At 38.6% G+C, this 20,731-nt stretch overlaps 1 long non-coding RNA gene and 1 pseudogene across 1 annotated transcript; one reads left to right on the top strand and one right to left on the bottom strand.

The window, feature by feature from the left end:
* Nucleotides 1-788: 788 nt before the first annotated feature.
* On the top strand, nt 789-1,865 carry LOC111909476 (chitinase 2-like; annotated as a pseudogene).
* Nucleotides 1,866-2,063: 198 nt separating this feature from the next.
* LOC122195641 (uncharacterized) lies at nt 2,064-2,827 on the bottom strand. Its single transcript, XR_006186108.2, has 2 exons — nt 2,701-2,827; nt 2,064-2,539 (listed from the first exon to the last, which is right to left on the bottom strand). It is a non-coding gene; the product is annotated as an uncharacterized LOC122195641 (long non-coding RNA).
* Between the last annotated feature and the right edge of the window lie 17,904 nt (nt 2,828-20,731).

Here is a 20,731-nt window from a genome sequence, read left to right as displayed (position 1 = left end):
TGTGTGTGTGTTTGTAGGGGGTTGGTGTGTGTGTGTATGTGTGTGTTTGTGGAGGCGGGGGTGGGCTTGGGAGTGAGTGTAGGTAGATAGGGATGTGTTGGGTTGGGGTATTAAGATGAGGGTAGGTAGAGGTGGATGGGATGAGAGTGGTTGTTTATATTTTAGAAAAAATTTGGAATTAGAAGAACGTAGAAAAGTGGTTTTTAATATTTTTTAGAATTTTCAATTTCTAAATATTTCTAAAATATAAACCCAACAACAAACTTACAGTTTAATCCAACACCCACACCCACCTCTACCCTACCCTACCCCACCCCCACCCACCACTCACATCCCACATCCAAATCCAAATCCAAATCCAAATCCCTGTGTTTTCTAAAATTTTCATTAAAAACTAAAAATAAAAACTCAATTCTATTTTTTGAAAATGTTTTCTAGGAAAATAAAAACTGTTTTCCACACCAAACACACCAATTCCATTTTTTGAAAAGAATAATAATAATAATACTTTTTAGGTAAAAGGTAAAAAACATAATAATTTTTTGGTAATTTGTCATTTATTTGTTGCTAGTGTGCTGGTGAATCCAGAGCCTTTGTTTTCAGATATGAACAAGAATCTCAACTAGTGTAATTAAATATCACAACACTAGTGCCTCATACAAGAACATTATTCTTTTCTGTATTCTTTTCTTGAGCAGATAGATATGACAAAATAACTTCGTTTTTTAGACAATGTGGAATCTTAAAAATGGTTTTTTCTTGTTTAAGACTGCAGCTGAGAACATTATTAAAACGAAGAAAAAAAACTCCTTCATTAACATCTAAACAGAACTTACAAGGGATACCCATTTGCCAGAAAGCTCTTCAAATCTGTTATTTGATAAAAATGGGCTTCTCTGAGCTTTTCATTCTTCTTTTCACTCTACACTCTCTTTTAGCAATGGCATCAAGACAACCTACTGCACCAAAATCATACCTGTTTAGTGAATATATAGGAGCAGAAGATAACAATGTAAAATTTTCAGATGTACCCATCAACCCAAATGTGGAGTTCCATTACATACTTGCATTTGCAATTGATTATACAAATTCATCTTCTCCCTCACCAACAAATGGTGAATTCAAAATCTTTTGGGATACTCATAATCTCAGCCCTTCACAAGTCTCTTCAATCAAGACTCAGCATACAAATGTCAAAGTAGCATTAAGCCTAGGAGGGGACACTGTGAGAGGAAAAACTTGTAATTTTACGGTTTCATCAGTGGATTCATGGGTTTCTAATGCTGTATCTTCACTCACTAAGATCATCCAAGAGTATAATTTGGATGGGATTGACATAGACTATGAGCACTTCGTTTCAGATCAAGTTACATTTGTTGAATGCATTGGGAAGCTTATAACAGCTCTCAAGAACAATGGAGTCATTACATTTGCATCTATAGCTCCATTTGATGATGATGATGAAGTTAAAAAAAAATAAAAATTAAAAATAAATAAATAAATAAATAAAAATAAAAACAACAACATGGCTCTTTGGAAGAATTAAGCCCATGCCATAGACTATGTCAATTTCCAGTTTTATGCATATGACAAGAGGACAACTGTTTCTCAGATTATGAGATACTTTCAGACACAAAGAGATAATTATGAAGGTGGAAATATCTTGGCTAGCATCACAACCGAAGGAAGTAGAGGTTTATTACCAAAAAATGGATTCTTTACAGCTTGTAAATAGGCTTAAAAGTCAAGGGAAACTTGGTGGGGTCTTTGTATGGTCTGCAGATAATTCAACAGCTTCAGGTTTTAAATATGAAAAGCAATCACAGGCTTTACTAGCAACACGCCACAATAATTTTAATGTGTAATCCTTCAGCTTACAATTACATATATGAAATTATTATTTAAATGAATTGGTTATGAGAATGTGTTATGTGGATGTGGATGTACCATTCGACAACTGTGATAACAGTTATTGATTCAGATGGAGACGCTGAAGTTGCAAAAGTCAACTGAATGCAATTCTAATTTCGCCCAAAAGCAATTTGATTTTGGAAACATCGAGATAAGAAATCAGTCGAGTACTTCTATTTTGGTACAATGATTCGAGGCTTACACTAAGTACTAACAACATTTGATTTGATTTGAACAAGCAGTAGAAATCCCTAACCTAAGACCAATACCCACAGACTCTTTTCAGACCTTGAAAACCCTAACCACCGAATCCATACAGAGTTCGGCCTTGTCTCTTGAGCGCGTACACTACATCCATGGCAGTGACAGTTTTCCGGCGTGCGTGCTCTGTGTAGGTAACAGCATCTCTGATGACATTTTCTAGAAAGATCTTAAGAACTCCGCGAGTTTCCTCGTAGATCAAACCGCTGATACGTTTCACACCTCCTCTTCTCGCCAGACGTCGTATCGCCGGTTTTGTGATTCCCTGGATGTTGTCTCGCAGAACCTTACGATGACGCTTCGCACCTCCCTTTCCAAACCCTTTCCTCCCTTTCCACGTCCTGACATCTTCAAATTACTCCGAAATCTGTGACATTTCGCGATCAAATAAAATTAAGAACTTCACAAACCGAAGCGAATGAATGTTGGAGGAACGGAAACTAATCTAACAATGTAATTAAGTTTTAATAGAATTAAAACGAAAAAATGGATAAGGATTCATCAAAAGTTGTTAATTAAGATCTGTACCTGAAACTTTGTTGATTCGAAGAAATGCAAATGGAAGTGGTGATGTCGCCAATTGGGGGGTTTTGTATATATAGTGTGCGAGTTGAGGAGTTGGATCCTGGATGTGCTTCTTACAAGCATTTCTAACCGTTGATGAATAGTAATCTACGACTATGATGATATGAATTTTCACGCGGATCGGTAACGTGACAACGGTGTTTAACTGCGGGAAAAATACGCGGGCCAAGTTTAATTATTTATGCTCTCTAAAATTATAAATAAAAATTAAATAACTTAAAGTCATTTATTTATGAAATCAAGTTGTCATACAAAATAAAACATAATTTTAATTTATAATTTTTAAATAAAAAATATTTTCAACATTTAATTTTTTTTTCAAAAGTTATAAAAAACTTTAAATTTTAGTCATAAATAATAACACAAAATGATAAAAGTTAAATTGGTAAAGAATAAAAGACATAAAATGTTAAAAATAATTATCATTTGCAAAAATAAAAATAAAAATCAAGAGAAGGTAAGATCAGATCGGATCTCGATCCTACAATTTTACGATCATACCCCAAATATGATCTGGATCGTTTTTTATACCTATAATCGTACGATCCTACGATAAGGATTGCGATTTTGACAACCATATATAAAACGTTTGGTGATAACCATGTTGGTTGACATTAAGATTATAAAAATAATAATAATTAATCATGCAAACAAATATATTTTTACATTGTTTGTACATCTAATCATTTAAAGTATCTAACTTGATTAGCGAAGGGTAAAATGGTCTTTTACCTTGGGAGTCAGGGTTAGTGGATTTAAGTCTCGATTATGGTTTATGATCCAATTATTAATTTAGGTTTTTATTTGATTGGTTAATTTGGGGATTCTCCGGTTCAGCAGCACGAGCATCTATTTGACTGTCAGCAGATTGAGATGACTTTGCTCACTATATTATAGGACATTAAGGATTTTGACCCTATTCAAGCAATTCCGACATAACCAAAGTGTTTATTTTTCCAAACTCTATACATCCCACCGAATAAAACCTCAAAATATCACCAAAAATTTCATCGGAAATTTTGAGCCACCACGAGCCGCCGCCGGATTTTTCGTAAAAATCAAGTTGAAAGATTATTTTATAAAACAAGTAATGCATTTTGGCACCCATGAACAACAACAAAGCTTGGGTTCTCGGTAGCAGGTTTCGGGTTCAAGTTCAATTTTTAGGACAAAGACGAGTGAATCGGGTATCTTCTTTCCCTGACTTTCATTACATTGCATTGTTCTAATACGATAATTGCTACCAATTATGCTTTGAAAATTGCTTAGGATCGTTAGTTATTGCCCAGTTTATTTAGAAAAATTGGTTTGAGAATGGTTAAAATTGGTTAATTTACTTGGGAATTTAATTAAAAAGTGTTTAAACTTTGGTTGGGATTTGTTCATTTTGACTAGAAATATTGTCAAAATTTTGTTGGATTTGTCAAATGGAACCGAGTGGTGTTGTTTAAAACAGTTTTGAATTGTCAAAAGTTGGGCGCAATTGTTTATTGGAATTTTTGTGTTTGGTTTAAATATAGTTGTATTATTTTGAGAGTGGTAAGAGATGGATTAGTTTGGTGGATTGTTTTTGATATTGTAGGTATTGAAAATGGGCAAAACTACAACTCGGACACGCTCCCATGGATAATCCGTTGATCCTAATCTGCAAAAAGATGTTGTCGGTACATCGTGCAAAGCAGCCGGTAAACGAAAAAAAAAAGGGAGGAGAAGAGGGAAGCGATCCTTCCCTCATAAAAGCAGAAATCAAAACATATAGGTCAAACCTCCGCGGACGCCCAATCCGGCCCACAAAGTATTACCACAATGAGTCAATGAATAAGCTTGGGGTACACATCGGTGTGGAATCTATGTTTCGTGGTATGTCTTGGGTGATTTTCTTAACCTATGCGATAGGAACTACGAAGAGCCCACGCTAGAATTCATGTCCACTTTCGCCACTAATGATGAATCTGAAATCCTTACATTCCAACTACAGGGTCAAAGTCATCGGCTCACGTACGGGCGACTGAACTTTATCATGGGATTACATCGCACAAACGACATAACTATCCGTTCTCAAGAGTATGCCAGCTTCATGTGTTTCCCCAACGTGGAGTTTTAGTCGCAAATGATCGGTCTCGACACGTTCAACCCGAGCCGCCAGAGGGCCAAGCACATAGTCCATCCTTATTGGCCCATTGCACACTGTATTCTCACCACCAGTATTTTTGGTTGCCTTGAACCCGGTCACATAAATAGATGCGAGCTCTTCTTCCTAGCCTGCATGAGATATCAGGAAAAACTTGATTTCTCCACATTTTCCTCGATAAATGCAAGGCCGTTCGCCAATGTACCACCAGAGAAATCCATATCGGGGGGCTTATTATCATCATAGGTCGAGCCATCAGCCTAGACTTCTGTGCCCCAAATTACTTGCCCGTTGACCACTACCAACCCAATTTTCTACTAGATTGTTTCACTCTTGAGCGGGAGAGATGTTGGTTAGTTAGGGAAATGACTCGTACAACTGGCTTGACGGTGACAAACATTCGGTTTACATCCTCCCTATCTGGGTTAGTGATTTATTCTCACCGACTGACCCCGACACTTGGCTTCCCCCGGATCAGTTGAATCCAGCGGGTGTACTAATCGACTCTAAGGATGAGGAACAGTACGAAGAAGATGATGAAGAAATCTCCGAGGCAGAGGACCATTTTGACCAGCCTCCGGTGCAGTAGCCGATGTATCAGCATGACCACTTCTACGCCCCTCCATAACATTTTGACCAACCTCAGTATCAGCCGCAGCAACAGGGGGACCCGAAATCCCAACATATTCCCCCCCATACATTCTTTGACCAATTCGCCATGATGTTCTCCATCGTTCAACGCATCGACACTCAGACACATGAGAACGCCTGAGCCATTCACGATGTGGCGACTCGAGTTGGTAGACTGGAGCAGTCCTTTCCATCCACTTCCCGCCAGATCCAGGACATGTGGGATTACCACTACCGTTTCGGACACTTTCCGCCGCCCGATCCTCCGATTTAGGTCATTTTTGCTCTTACCTTAAGCATTGAGGACAATGCTTGTTTTAAGCTTGGGGTGGGGTATTTCCTTTTATCTTTTTTTTTCATGCATTTTTTATCTAGGTTGCATAACATTTTAGTTTTAAGTTAATTGGCATTCATTTTTTTGTTTTATAAAATTCCAAAAATATTTTATTTTTTTCTTTTATACTTTTTATTTTTGCATAACATTTATCTTAGGGCATTAGCATTCATGCATTTTTGTTGTCTATTTATTCTCACCCCTTTGGATGCGATGGAACAAATTCATAGTTATTGTATCATTATTGGTCCAGAATCTTGTTGTTATCTCACACATCAAACCAGGACCATTAGGCTGCAGTTTGGGACTTCATACTTGGGATCAACTGTTGGAGCTTAAAGGGGTAAGTGATCATGGCCAAGTAGTTTTCATGAAGAATTATGGATGCAATACTAACAACTGTAGGACATACTATAGCGATTGATGTTTTTAGCCTTGCGGTCCATACCGCTGAGAGGATCACACTTGATCATGTTTGAACCGTTAAGATGAAGCATTAGTGCTTGTCCCCGAATAGAATCCATATTTGGTCTCTTTACATCACCATTTTTTTTGCGGTTTACTTATGATTTTAGAGAGTCTTTTAACCCTCTTTTGGTCGTTTTCAATATATTTGGAAAATCACAAGTTTGAAAATGAGTCTACATCTTTATGCTCCACACATGGTCATTTTCGTAATTTAGACCATCCGGATTATTATTATTATCTTTCAGTTCCACTTACATACTGTTGGGAACCAAATTTCGAGTAAAAAAAATTCTTGATAAAATTTTTGATATGTTAGTGCACTACCTTCAAGTATGTGTATTTAAAAAAACGAGAAACTCAATCAAATTCCAAGCGGCGTTTATCCTAGATGGGTGACCGGTTCAATTATTGAACAATTTTTCCTATATTTTGGTCACCCGGCGTTTGATATTCATTTATATAGGTATGTTTTATTGTATTTAGATCGAGTTGTTTTCACAAATTGGTGATGTTAGGGAGGCTGTCAAGTTGGATTCTACGGGAGTTTTGGGCCAACAATTAGTGAATTGATTCCTACAACGGTGCCCAAGCGATGAAACCCAATCACACATGAGAATAGCCGATAAACGTGAGATCACGCAACTTTCATGATAAGAGTGTACACTAAAATAAGAGCAACACAAGAGCCCGTCGATTTGCTTTCCCCCTACTACATATGTTCTTCATTGTATGCATGTTCCATTAAGGTTGTGACTAACCATCCCTCCTTACTCACCTAGACGAGTTGTCCTGGTTGTGGTTTATGATTCTATTGTCATCGGATGAAAAAGTCATGAGATAATAGCAAGATTAATTATGACCATGTTGACTAACTGTTATCAGGTTCTACGGTTTTATCCATTCTTTTTATTTTTCTTAGGATTGAAACGTCCCAAAAATATGACCGAAAAATTTCGTTTCCAAATCATTACTTAAAGTCATAAACCATCCAAAGTCATAAGTAAAATCGCAAATCATGTATCATAAAATATCATAGCATCTGTATCAAAACAAAATCTCATAACAAACATCAGAGTAACTTCTAGGCTGAAGATTGGGGTGTGTGTCATGTGATCATCCCGGGCCCTTCCCTTTGCTAGTGGAAGTACCTGAAACAAAAACTGAAACCATAAGCACAAATATTAGTGAGTTTCCCCCAAACTACCACATTCCATACACATATAACATACAACTAAAAGATACGGGCCCCACCCACACTCAGCTACGTCGAGATACGAGCCCCGCCCACACTCGACTACTATGAGATACAGGCCTCGCCCACACTCAACTGTTGCAAGATACAGACACCGCCCACACTTCGCTACTAAACAAACATATAAGTATCACACAAACAACAAGTATAACTAAATCTATTAGTCGGGCATATATCCGTGAACAATCTAAACTGTAAGATACGGCCCCCGCCCACACTCGGCTACTATGAGATACGGGCCTCGCCCACACTCAGCTACTAACATATCATACTACGGGCCGACCTTGGTGCCTTAGACCCATTCCTACTGGAGGGAAACTCACCTCGTACGACTGACTACTGGAAACACGAGTGAAGAATCCTTGTCTGCTGCTCTGGCGACTCTCCGACTATCAATTCTGTGACAACCCGAAATTTCCATCTTGTACAACCATTCAATTCAATCAAAGTCAGACTCGATTCGGCTATCTATTAACATTGTCTGAAGTCTGATTGAGAGTTCTAAGCCTAATACCTTCAAGGTTAGGGTTTAGAAATGTGCTCCTTAAGTTCATCACTTTTCAAAAGGGCTAAACACTCCTTCATGAGGAGTGTACAGCCGTACACTTGGGTGTGTGACCGTACACCCCCCTTATGGTCGTACACTCTAACATATATATGTGGGACTTAGCCATTTTCAATCACTTTTCACTCCTTCAAGCCAAGAAATCGATTCTCTCTCAATTATCATCGGATTTTTCACCTAGATCTTCAAAATGTAAGTGTTACTCCCCTTGATTTGTTGATCCATTACACTATCTAGTGAATATCCATGATTTCATCCATGAAATTACTTCTTTTAGTTAGATCTTCAAGAAACACCAAGAATACCAAGAACACCAAGAACACACATTAGTTCTTGGACCTTAAACACCCCTAAAGGCTTATAATTCGTAAGTATCTCTTCCATCTTATTGTAAGGCATGAGAATCACTCCTTTCCTAGCCTTAAATCATCATATTATGCATGAACTCAAAGTGTGTATGGCCGTACACCCTTCATATGGTCATACACCCCGTGTTTAGTGCATATTTGGCCTCAAACTCGTGATATACTCCAAAACAAGGTCAAGAACACTTAGGGGAGGCTAGATATAGCCTTAAACCACCCTTTTTGTCATGTTATTCAAGGAGTGTACGGCCGTACACTCCATGGCCGCACACCCTTAGTCGTACATACATTAGTGTGGCCTTAAAACCCATTTTATGAGATCCTTGGTGCTTCTAACACTTCAATCTATGTGTTTCCTAGTTCCTATAGTGGTTTTCTTGCATGATTAGTTGTATAAACACTAATCATATCCATATATGTATCATTATATGCTTATTAGGATCCGTTTGTGCTCAAGGTTTCACTTGACACTTAGCATCCAATATCGATCTTACATTAGCATCACTCACTATAAATGAGTTCATACCCCCTTAACTTATCTTTTAATGATCTTAAATGCTTTTTGGGGGGAGAATACAAGTAGAGTTATTATAGTTATTATATCAATCACATGTGATTAATAACTATCAAACAAGTGGATTTTCTTATAATTCAACTGTTTTATCAAACAACTCTTCAAAACAATTTATAAACTGACATCAAGTCATCTATTGCCATTCAAATGGTTAAAACTCTTTTATATGTTAAACTTTTATTAAACTCTTTTAAACTTCTATATTGTTAAAATCATGTCTATATGGATGTAGTTATATAAGTAAGATTGAAAGGACCTCGGACTAATAACGCACTTTATTTCATGTTCCTTGTTTGGTTATGGACTTAGGGTATCTGGTTATTTGTCCGAGTGTCGTTTGAATCTTAGTTATATATTATGTATATATGTATAGATATAAAAGTTCTTCCATCAGTTAAGCACCTTTGGGTAGCAAAGGTGTACAAACATACTTAGTCATTCAAACAACATTACTAGTAAACTATAACAGGTATAGTTTAGGGATTTACTACTCACTACTTCTAGTACAAGGAAACATACAAGAGTCAGTTCATTCATGATTCAATACAGACTTACTATCATGAGAAATAGAAAGAACATACTATGATGAGAAACAAAGAGAACATACTATACACTAGAACAAAGAGAACATACAATACACTAGAACATACTATACAAACACTAGAATATTATAACATAAATGTGAGCCATTACTTCATGGCATGGAAATCTACTGTTGTGTCACGTTTTGTAACCAGAGTCTCCTGGAGGGATAGCGTGAATTTGTGTATAGATCTATAAGGGATTGACCGTCCTACACCTTGTTGCTAGCTATAGTGGGACCTACAGGTCTACGGGTGACGAATGTCATACCATTTTGACGTCTTCGAGCGTCGTGTTTTACTAGTCGATCAAGTATGGTTACAATAATATCACATTTTACCTTAATTAACAAACTGGTTTAAGGTAGTTAGTATGTTGGTAGTCACTTATATACAATACTACAATACATCGTTATTTTCCCATTTTTTTCACATTGTGATCTTCTCACATAAACGGAAATGTAAACTATATTTTGGTAAAGATAGTCATACTTGGGAAAGATACACACTTTTACAAACAAACAACACACAGAACATTCGGGCCTTGGTAGAAGGCTACATTTAGTAGAAAATATAGGATTTTGTAAGAGGTACAGACATTTATTACAAAAACTTACACACATTTACATCAAACATTTTCTTACAAACAATGACACTAAAATACTTATGAACTCACCAGCTTTAATGCTGATCTACTCTTTCAAAATAACTTGTATTCTCAGGTCACCAGTAGACAGGTACCGATGACCAGGTTTTAAGAAAACGGAGCTTTCAAGACTTGTCTTTATTTTGATTATTCATTTTTGGTGTCTTATAAACTATACACAGAACACACTTGTATTAAAATTATATTATTAATGTAATGGATGATGTTGTTGCTTGTTTACTATTATGCATTGTTGTGATACTATACATGACGTCCTCCACCCCAGAATGTTTCCGTCGTTCATGTTTTGGGGTGTGACAAATTCCATAACAACAATTAATCAACATCTGATATTCCTTCTTATGGTAAAACGACCATTTTACCCCCTAGTCAAAGTCAACGTCCTGTTCAAAGTCAACCTTCCAGGTTGACCTAACTCGCCGAGTCAGCCTATTGACTCGCCGAGTTCTAGAACTCAGAAACCCTAAACTTCGTGACTCGACTCGCCAAGTCACCCAATGACTCGTTGATTTCCCAAACTAACCATCGTCGCGACTAAACGAACTGACTCGTCGAGTCGTCCTCAAACTCGTTGAGTCCTAACATAATCGTAAAAAGGGACAAAATCATACTACTCGCCGAGTTCCTTAATCAACTCGTCGAGTCCTATGAACATCATCAGGGTTTCTTCATCGGACTCGCCGAGTTCCCTTATGAACTTGTCGAGTCCCTTGTATATCTAACCTAGATAATTGGTTTCACACTTCTAAAACTCCAAATTACATATCTATATCATTTCCAATGCCCTTTTCTATAAAGTTGGAGACTTGATGGCTTTGCACACCTCAAATGGACCCAAACTCGAGTTATAGCAATCTACTTGCATAAATATGACCATGGCTTGGATGAAAATGGATTCAGGCCTCCTTTTATGACACTAGAGGCTAAATAATATAGGAAGAAGGGGTTACTTTGCATACAACCCATACAAACTAACTCATCCTTCTAAAAAGGGTCAAAAGACCCAAAAACTCAACATACAAAGAGATCTAAGCTATAGCTCACCAAGCTAAGAGCTTTTTACCTCATAAAGCTGCCAAAGATGAGTGTGTTCCATGATCTTGTTCTCTTTCCCCAATATTATTAGCTCCAAGCTCTTGCAACTACCTTCAATGGCACCAAAATACACTCAAAAACTCAAGGAAGAGGCTCGCTAACGATCTAGGTTTTCTGGGGGACAGGGAAGCTGATAAGGGAGGCCCAAAGGGGGTTTAAGATGTTTAAATAGGGTGTAAAACCCCGAAAATAGAGTTTCCCTATGGCATACCTACTCCTCGAGTCCATGATTGGACTCGCCGGGTAGACTCTTTAAATCTCGTGTCCTTTCTGCCATCTACTCAACAAGTTAGGGCTACCAACTCGTCGAGTAGCTCAACTAATTACCTGAATAATTTAAATAGTTGTGTACCAGGAACTGGGCGTTACAATTCTCCCCCACTTGTCTTAGAATTCGTCATCGAAGTCAGCTACATCTGAAACAACTCTGGGTAGTGCTCCCTCATTTCCTCCTTGGGCTCCCACGTCCACTCCGAACCCTTGCGGTGCTGCCACTGCACCTTCACTAGCTCGACCTTTTTGTTCCTCAACTCCTTAGTCTTGCGAGCCAGAATCGCCACCGGTCTCTCTATGTAATTCAGGATGTCATCAACCTAAATATCCTCTAAGGTTACCACTGTTGAATCATCCACCAAGCACATCCGCAACTAGGAAATGTGGAAAGTGTTGTGGATTTAGCTGAGCTCTGCTGGAAGATCTAACTGGTAAGCAACCTGGCCCACCCGGGCCAAAACCCTAAACAGACCAATGAACCTAAGGCGCAGCTTGACCCGTTTCCGAAACGTGATAAACCCTTCCAGGGTGACACTTTCAGGAGGACCATATCACCCACCTGAAACTCCAATTCCGAACGCCGCTTGTCGTCATAACCCTTCTACTGACAATGAGTAGTCTGGAGCCTTCTCCGGACTTGTTGAATCCGCTCTGTGGTCTTGAGTACTACCTCCGTACTCCCCATGAACCTCTGACCGACCTCACCCCAACAGATACGGGTCCTGCACTTCCTCCCACAAAGCATCTTGAAGGGAGGCCGGTCTATACTGGAGTGGTAGCTGTTGTTATTCGAAAATTCCGCTAACAGAAGCTACGTATCCCAACTGCCACTGAAATCTAGCAAGCATGCACGAAGCATGTCTTCGAGAGTCCGAATCGTCCTCTCGCTCTGACCGTCCGTCTGAGGGTGGAAAGCGATGCTGAAATGGAGACGAGTACCCATCTCGTTGTGAAACCGCTTCCAAAACCTGTAAGTAAAACGGGCATCTCGATGTGACACCACCGAGACAAGCACTCCATGACGTGCCACTATCTGTCGCACATAAATCTCGGCCAGCTTCTTGGCCGAGATGCTCTCCTGGATCGGTATGAAATTAGCGTTCTTGGTCAACCGATCCACAATGACCCATATCGAATCGACCCGATGTGCAGTCCTGGGAATCTTAGTAATGAAATCCATAGTGGTATCCTCTCATTTCCACACGGGATTGTCTAACGTCTGCATCTTTCCATGAGGCCTCTGGTGCTCCGCCTTGACCTTCCTGCAAGTCAGGCATCTCTCCACGTACCAAGCTACATCCCGCTTCATGCAGGGCCACCAGTAATCTGGTTGAAGATCTCTGTACATCTTCGTCGCCCATGGATGGATGGAGAACCGGGACTTGTGGGCCTCATCCATTAATACATGTCGTACTCCACCTCAGTACGGTACCCAGACCCTCCCATGCAGGGTCAACAACCCTCAGCTATCGTAATCAAATGAAGCTACTCGGCCCACAATCCTCTCGCACATCTGGCGCTCCTCCTTCAGTCCCTCAACTTGCGCCTCCCTAATCTACTCCAGCAGTGGAGTAATCACTTTCATCCTCAAACAGATATCTCAGATTGGAGCCGCCACCGCCATGCGGCTCAGGGCATCAGCCACTACATTGGCCTTTCCCGGGTGATAAAGGATCTCACAATCGTAATCTTTCACCACGTCTAACCACTGACGCTGCCTTATATTTAGATTCGGCTAATCCATGAGGTACCTTAAACTCTTATGGTCCATGTAAATGGTACACCGGACCCCGTAAAGGTAATGCCGCCAAATCTTAAGGGCGAACACCACAGCCCCCAGCTCCAAATCATGCGTAAGATAATTAGCCTCATGAGGCTTCAGCTGCCTCGAAGCGTAAGCTATCACATGACCTCGCTGCATCAATACTGCTCCCATACTTGTGATCGAAGTGTCACAGTAAACTACGAATTCATCTACTCCCTCTGGCAGGGTGAGAATCGGAGCCTCATACAATCATTGTCAGAGCGTCTCAAAGGTTGTCTGCTGCTTAGAACCCCAACGAAAAACCACCGACTTCTTGGTCAGTCAGGTCAACGGAACTGCTATCTTGGAGAAGTCCTGGATAAATCTCCGGTAATACCCTGCCAGACCCAGGAAAATCTGAATCTCAAGTGGAGACCTTGGAATCTCCCACTGCATCACGACCTCTACCTTAGCCGAGTCTACCAAAATACCTTTATGGTTGACAAGGTGCCCAAGAAATTGCACCTCGCGCAACTAGAACTCACACTTGGAGAACTTCGCGAAAAGTCTCTCCCTCCTCAGTGTCTCTAGCACCTCTCTCAGGTGCTCCTCATGTTGCTCCCGAGTCTTGGAGTAAACCAAGATGTCGTCAATGAATACGATCACAGACCGATCCAGCATCGGTCTGCACACACGGTTAATGAGGTCCATGAACACGACTGGAGCATTGGTGAGCCCAAACGGCATCACCACAAACTCATAATGACCATAGCGGGTCCTAAAAGCTGTCTTCTGCACGTCATCATCTCTAACCCACATTTGTTGATATCCGGACTGTAGATCAATCTTGGAGAATCAAGATGCTCCCTGAAGTTGGTCGAACAAATCATCTATCATCGGGAGTGGGTAATGGTTCTTCACCGTTACCTTGTTCAGCTCCCGGTAATCTATGCACATACGGTGCGACCCATCCTTCTTTACAAAAAGGATAAGGGCTCCCCATGGTGAACTGCTCGGCCTGATAAAATCCTTTTCTAGCAGCTCCTGCAGTTGCGTAGACAACTCCTGCTTCTCGGGAGGAGCCAGCTGATATGGTGCCTTGGCTATCGTAGTCGCACCAGGGACCAGGTCAATCCGGAACTCAACCTGTCTCTCCGTAGGTATCCCAGGAAAATCCTTCGGGAATACGTTCGGGTAGTCTCGCACCACTTGTACATCATCAACTGTTGCATTACTCTTATCCCGGCTATCCATGACATAGGCAACGTATCCAGCGTAACCCTGCTAAAAGTAGCGCCTCGCTCTCGCCACTGAACACAGAATCGGTCCACGTTGTGGTCTCTCGCCCTGTATCACTAACTCTCCCCCACTAGGAGTACGAACCATCACTAGCTGCTATTCGCAGTCGATCACTGCCCCGTTGGGACTCAACCAATCCATACCCACTATAACCTTATTCCCTCGCAGGGGAATATGATCCAATTCCATTGAAAACTACTCATCAAATAACCATAACGTACATCCTCTATGAACCCTCGTGACCCTGACGGTCCTATCCTTTGCAATCTCGACGTCGAGTGGACAATCCAGCTCCCCTGGAGCTCTACTAAATCGCTTGCTAAGTGCAAGCGATACGAAAGATCGGGTAGCACCCGAATCAAACAGTACCATGGCTTATATGTCGTTCACTGAGAACGAACCTATAAACAAACACACAATCATAAGTAATAATCAGAGATAAATAACAGATAATGGAGAAGATACATACTCTTAACCACATCAGGAGATGCTTGTTCCTCCTCTGCTGTCAACTGGAAGGCTCTGCTCTTCGCCACTCGCACCTCGGCCCGATCATGACGACCGTCTGTAATCCTCAATGTAGCAGGGGCGGGTGTCATCATCTTCCCTGCTGCTGCTAAACTTGGGCACCGGGACCTCTTGTGGTCCCTTTGATTGCACTAAAAGCAAACCAGGCCAGATGGTGCTGTGGTAGTAGTGGTAGAAGCAACAATACAATCCCTGCTCACATGCCCTGTTCGGCCGCATTTGAAGCAGCCCGTGATAGGGTTTTGGTTCTAAGAACATCCTATGTGCTCATACAAACCCTAATGCTTGGATCTAGGTTTCTCTATTGTACATGCAAGTTATCCAAGACTATAAACCCTAATTCTAGCATATGAAAATCAATATAACATATAATTAGGTTTATAAGATGTTACCTTGATTTTTATGTAGCAATAACAATCCCAAATCTCCTTGTATTGACTTTGGAAGGCTTAGAGTCACAAGTGTCACTCCTCTAATGGTTCACAAACACCATAAGCAAGAGGATGAAGAGGAGAGAGGTTAGAGGCTGCCCAAAAACGTGTACAAACCCTAGAGAAGTCTTAGCCACGTTTTTTGTCATAAGGGATCTCTTTATATAGGAGGCAATTAGGGTTATCTAACAAGGAAACCCTAATTTGGATGCTTAATCCATAAGCAACCCATGAAGCCCTTTCCTTAAGGCCTTGGACGATTTCATATGGGCTTCCCCCATAGAATTCGTCCACCTTATAATAAAAGGCAATCCATGGCCCAAATTGCAATTATCTTATAATTACAATTCCAGTCCGTTAAGTTTAATTAATCTCTTTTAGTCACAAAAATAATTACCAATTAATTATTGACTAATATTAATTAAACAATATGATTTCTCCTTTAATATATTATTCTCATAATATATTAATAAATCATATTTAATCCTTTCTCTCCATAATTCATCCTATCAAGTTGCTTTGGTGAAGGCAACCCAAAAGGACTATGCACCATCGGGTCAAGTACATACCAAAATAGTTATGGACTTAGACACTAATCCAATAGTCTCCCACTTGGATAAGTCTAATAACTATTATGCGTATGACTTCAGATCCTGATCTGCAATCGTAGCATTCCAAAGCCGCTGTCAACTCTGATCCTATCAGATACGCGTGTCCTTAGATAAGGGATCATATATTCCTCCATTCTAGATATCGTATGAGATATGATTTCAAATCATTCTATTTGTACTATATCTCGATTCCCGATTTATGATGACTGACTAATTGAACAAATCAAATTAGCCCTATCCCGGCCGAGCATTTACGTTTGTCATCACTAAATCATCGAGGGGCCCAAAGATATCGCTTTTATCCTACTTTGGATAAAAGGAACGGATAAACTTTGATACAATGCTTGCTTGCACTCACTCACCGAATCACACACAACAATATGTTTTATAACACCAAGTTACTAGTGCGTTTACATAATATCAATGTGCAACCGATTTGCAAGATACAACTCACACATCTCGGTTTCAAGAATATAAGATGTTATCGTCTCACCAATCACTCGTGATACAATTCAAGGAGTGATCCAAGTGAGCGTGGGTTTAATCCAATGCTCAAATCATATTCATAAGCACTCATGAACGTTGCAACAAACATTTGCTTATGTCTAATACTCTTTTAGACAATCCACACACCAATTCACGATAGTCTTCATTCATATCTACTTCCAACATATGAACGACTGTGGCCCGTTCGAATAATTCGACTATTCTTAATAAACTCAATTATTCTGGAAGTCAAAACATGCAAACGTGAAACACAAGAATAATACTAATCTCATATGGCCTCAAACCTTTGATTATAAATAAAACTCCTTTTATTTATCACCATATCGATTACTCATTATTTGTCGTTTCGGGTAATCAACTTCTTACTTGAATTATTACACTTGTCCCATGCTCTTAGCATGCACACAATGTTTACCTATGGTTCTTACTTTTGTGAAATAGATCAAATTGAACACATTTCCAATCATTCTCATTTCACAACTCCAAATCTTTTTTCATAAGTGTGAGAATATCAAATTCTTGTTACTTATAAAATATGCTAGATTCTAACATTCTATGCAATGATCCTTTCGTAATGTCACTGCACCAAAGTCACAAAGACTATTGCCAATGATGTTACAAAGTCTTCTATCGGAGATTGTTACAAGACAATTCCATAGACGTGATGTCTCTCACTCAAAGTACATTCTTTGAACATCCTTTTGCATAAAAGTTTCTAATCTAGTCATAGATTTTCAATATTCAATTCCCAATATGGATACGCTTCCATATTTTCCATATAACAACTTATTCTTAATAGAATCTTATCTATTCATAATGATGTCGATATGGTCCATCCAATATGGAAACATTTCCACATTTTCCATATGACGACTCATTCTTAATAGAATCTTTTCTATTCATAATAATGTCCATATGGTCCATTCAATACCATGCTTCCAACTACTCACAAGCAACCAATCCTTGTCAAACTTTGGATTGTCCTTTGATAGTTGTTTAATTATTTTAGTCAAAACCAATTCTAGTCCCTTTTCCCTTTAAATGCGCTTGACATTTGGAAATTTTTTTAGAATGGTCAACCATTACAACATTTGCAATCGATCCTATACCCGAAGCGTATGGGACACGACGCATAATGTTTTATTTGCTATGTTCTCAAAATTCGAATTGTGAAGAGGAATGCCGTAATCACAATCAAAATTTTAAGAACACACTATGTACCTTTAACTAAATTTATTAACATTTCTCAACCTAATCCTTTAGATTTGAAATGAAGCATAATATTCTATCCCTTAATTATAGCAAAACAACTTTACAACCCTTACGTGCCTTAATAATCATATAATCATAACATTTATGCTCCCACTATCATGATTATTATTATAAACATAACACTTATGCTCCCACTAGCTTCGACATGTATTCAGAAACAACTTAACTTTCAGAAAAACAATACTTATTGAATTTCTTAAGTTCATGTTTCTAATACTTAGTGCTTTGATAATCTTTTATCAATGCTTCTTGAACTTATACACCTTTGCCTCAGATAGTTCATATGTGTGTCTAAACAATTAAGACTAATTGTCAAACCTCACAATTCAAATCATGGAAAGGGATACCATAACCATAATCGAATTAGAGAATGCAATTTTACAATCACTATATTCTTAAAATCTTTCTTAGTGAAAGCATTTCCTCACAGTCATTTTCATGAAGGAGGAAATCTTATGACACTTAGATTTAAACGGTGTATTTGTTCCTATCCATGTGAATTTGTCAAAACCAAAGTTTACAACAAATTCAAACTCATATGGATCGAACTTTCTTAATCTTGATTTCTTTGCCTTTATGGTAGCACAGCTGCCCACCATGTCTTCCAAGTAGTTAAACAGCTCACCTTTTCTTATCAATGTACTTTCCATTGATCAAGGTCCTTGCCTTTTATGCATTCAAATGAGAACTCATAGGACTCACATGCATAATTAACTTGATTGGAACGACACAGAAACAAAATAATGTCAACACGATAGGTTGTAAACCTCAACTCATGTGCTAGTGATGATCGATAAGGTTTATTTGATTTGTTCTTGAAACCTTTCAAGATCATTAAGACTCTCACTGACTCCTTGACATATAAGATTCTCTTGTCAATAAACATTTCTTGACAAACAAATATTCAAGAGTTAGTGTAGTTTTATCAAAACACTTCATAAATTGGACCTAGTTGGTCTTTGTCTTATCCAAGACATCACAACTTTCCACATTTGATTAATGTTACAAACCTTCTTAATACTTTTCAATCAATGTCACAATCTTAACTCTAAGACTTGTTTTGGAACGAAGTATGATTGACTTCTTGATTTAACCATTTCTTCAATTCTTGATTTCTCTTCTTAAACATACAATTGTGCTAAGATTTACTTAGAGAATGCAATTTTACAATCACTATATTCTTAAAATCTTTCTTAGTGAAAGCATTTCCTCACAGTCATTTTCATGAAGGAGGAAATCTTATGACACTTAGATTTAAACGGTGTATTTGTTCCTATCCATGTGAATTTGTCAAAACCAAAGTTTACAACAAATTCAAACTCATATGGATCGAACTTTCTTAATCTTGATTTCTTTGCCTTTATGGTAGCACAGCTGCCCACCATGTCTTCCAAGTAGTTAAACAGCTCACCTTTTCTTATCAATGTACTTTCCATTGATCAAGGTCCTTGCCTTTTATGCATTCAAATGAGAACTCATAGGACTCACATGCATAATTAACTTGATTGGAACGACACAGAAACAAAATAATGTCAACACGATAGGTTGTAAACCTCAACTCATGTGCTAGTGATGATCGATAAGGTTTATTTGATTTGTTCTTGAAACCTTTCAAGATCATTAAGACTCTCACTGACTCCTTGACATATAAGATTCTCTTGTCAATAAACATTTCTTGACAAACAAATATTCAAGAGTTAGTGTAGTTTTATCAAAACACTTCATAAATTGGACCTAGTTGGTCTTTGTCTTATCCAAGACATCACAACTTTCCACATTTGATTAATGTTACAAACCTTCTTAATACTTTTCAATCAATGTCACAATCTTAACTCTAAGACTTGTTTTGGAACGAAGTATGATTGACTTCTTGATTTAACCATTTCTTCAATTCTTGATTTCTCTTCTTAAACATACAATTGTGCTAAGATTTACTTAGAGAATGCAATTTTACAATCACTATATTCTTAAAATCTTTCTTAGTGAAAGCATTTCCTCACAGTCATTTTCATGAAGGAGGAAATCTTATGACACTTAGATTTAAACGGTGTATTTGTTCCTATCCATGTGAATTTGTCAAAACCAAAGTTTACAACAAATTCAAACTCATATGGATCGAACTTTCTTAATCTTGATTTCTTTGCCTTTATGGTAGCACAGCTGCCCACCATGTCTTCCAAGTAGTTAAACAGCTCACCTTTTCTTATCAATGTACTTTCCATTGATCAAGGTCCTTGCCTTTTATGCATTCAAATGAGAACTCATAGGACTCACATGCATAATTAACTTGATTGGAACGACACAGAAACAAAATAATGTCAACACGATAGGTTGTAAACCTCAACTCATGTGCTAGTGATGATCGATAAGGTTTATTTGATTTGTTCTTGAAACCTTTCAAGATCATTAAGACTCTCACTGACTCCTTGACATATAAGATTCTCTTGTCAATAAACATTTCTTGACAAACAAATATTCAAGAGTTAGTGTAGTTTTATCAAAACACTTCATAAATTGGACCTAGTTGGTCTTTGTCTTATCCAAGACATCACAACTTTCCACATTTGATTAATGTTACAAACCTTCTTAATACTTTTCAATCAATGTCACAATCTTAACTCTAAGACTTGTTTTGGAACGAAGTATG

Source organism: Lactuca sativa, chromosome 8 (genome assembly GCF_002870075.4).
Source record: "Lactuca sativa cultivar Salinas chromosome 8, Lsat_Salinas_v11, whole genome shotgun sequence".
Taxonomy (NCBI): Eukaryota; Viridiplantae; Streptophyta; class Magnoliopsida; order Asterales; family Asteraceae; genus Lactuca; species Lactuca sativa.
This window is presented reverse-complemented; position numbering and strand designations above follow the sequence as displayed.